Source organism: Cyprinodon variegatus, unplaced genomic scaffold, assembly GCF_000732505.1.
Source record: "Cyprinodon variegatus isolate N-32 unplaced genomic scaffold, C_variegatus-1.0 Scaffold1413, whole genome shotgun sequence".
Lineage (NCBI taxonomy): Eukaryota > Metazoa > Chordata > Actinopteri > Cyprinodontiformes > Cyprinodontidae > Cyprinodon > Cyprinodon variegatus.
In genome coordinates, this window is record NW_015151866.1 from 143,502 (window position 1) to 144,295 (window position 794).

Sequence of the window (794 nt, forward strand, 5' to 3'; positions counted from 1 at the left end):
AAACTGCAGGCAGCATGATAATAAAAGCGAACATATTCTGCCGGCAGGTTTCTACATTTTAAGTTAATTTAGGCATTAATAAACTGTTTCAGAGGAGAGATCATAGCGCTCTGCATCAGCAGTGCTGTGTCTGACTCCCTGCCAGCTCCCAGATCAGCTTCTCTGATTGGTTGATGCGGCGCCTCGTCCAGCAGATAAAGTTCAGTTTTTCCAATTCTAGCAGCTGCTGCTTCTGAGGCTCCTCAGAAGCTCATGAGGTGCTGCTCCTGCTGCTGCTCTAAACGCACTGCAGGACCTTTAAATGCACCTTGATGCGTGTCAACTGTTGACTTTGCATGTAAAACAGCTGCTTCTCCTGCAGCTGCTGCTTGCGGTCTGAACGTAGCATTAGCCTAGGAGCAACGACGCGAAAAGCTTCCTTTTATACCTCGGTGCCTCTAGGAGCAGCTGATCAGAGAGGCAAGTTCGAGCAAGACCACATAAACTTGTTGCTCTCTTCCAGAGTGTTTAACCTAAAGGCATAAAACCAAAAGATCGGATAGAGGATCATTTTCTGAGCTGATTGACGCTAAGATAAAAGAACTCTTCACCTTAGGCCCTGCTCATAGTGGGATTTCACACGGCTGATCCGGCTGTAAGCTGGCTGAGCAGGCAAAGGAGCTTCTCTGCCTGCATCACAGTGATCAGATCAGTCCCGCTCATGCAGCACGTCACCACTAACCTGACAGCAGCCAGATGCATGTCTCGCTCCGCCCAGCTCCACTCACATACATCTGGGAACCCGCTCATTGAAA

General features: G+C 49.0%; 1 protein-coding gene across 8 annotated transcripts in view; it reads left to right on the top strand.

Moving 5' to 3' along the window:
- Positions 1 to 794, top strand: part of ppp6r3 (protein phosphatase 6 regulatory subunit 3) — a 32,396-nt gene that overhangs the window by 28,202 nt on the left and 3,400 nt on the right. The window lies entirely within an intron of this gene.